The following is a 983-nucleotide window of genomic DNA, read 5'->3' on the forward strand; positions in this document are numbered from 1 at the left end:
TGAGGTGTTTTTATGTCTTTTTCTTGATTTTTATATTTTTTTCAGACGTTTACGAATTAATTTTTTTTTGATATTTTACAAAAAAGTCACAAAAAATGTGAAATTTTGATATATTATTCGTATCGATATTCTAAGGTTACTGGTGCGATTCGACAATTTTTTGAGGTGTTTTTATGGCTTTATCTTGATATTTATACTTTTCGGATGTTTACGAAATAATTTTTTTGATATTTTTCAGAAAATTCACGAACAAAAGTAATTTTTTTAACAATTCTCTTCGTATCGATATTCTAATATGACTGGTGCTATTCAGAAATTATATGAGGTGTATTTATGTCTTTTTGTTGATTTTTATATTCTTGGACGTTCACGAATTAAAATATTTGCTAGTTTTCGGGCAGTCACGAAAAAATATAAAATTTTGATAATTTATTCGTATCAATATTCTAATGTGATTGGTGCGATTCGAGAATTTTTTGAGTTGTATTTATGTCTTTTTGTTGATTTTTCTATTTTATGACGTTTACGAATTAAAATTTTAAATATTTTTCGGGCAGTCACAAAAACTGTGAAATTTTTATATTTTATTCCTATTGATATTCTAAGGTCACTTGTGCAATTCGAAAATTTTTGAGATGTTTTTATGTATTTTTCTTGATATTGATATTTTTTGGACTTTTGCGAATTAAAATTTTTGATATTTTTCAGGCAGCCACGAAAAAATGTAAAATTTTGATAATTTATTCATATCGATATTCTACGGTGACTGGTTCAATTCGAAGATTTTTTGAGGTGTTTTTATGTCTTTTTCTTGATTTTTATAATTTTCTAATGTTTACGAATTAAAATATTTTATATTATCCAGGCAGTCACGAAAAAATGTAAATTTTGATATTTTATTCATATCGATATTCTAAATGGAGTGGTGCGATTCAGAAATTTTTGAGGTGTTTTTATGTCGTTTTCTTGATTCTAATATTTTT

This window comes from Solanum tuberosum, unplaced genomic scaffold, assembly GCF_000226075.1.
Source record: "Solanum tuberosum cultivar DM 1-3 516 R44 unplaced genomic scaffold, SolTub_3.0 scf00572, whole genome shotgun sequence".
Classification (NCBI taxonomy): domain Eukaryota; kingdom Viridiplantae; phylum Streptophyta; class Magnoliopsida; order Solanales; family Solanaceae; genus Solanum; species Solanum tuberosum.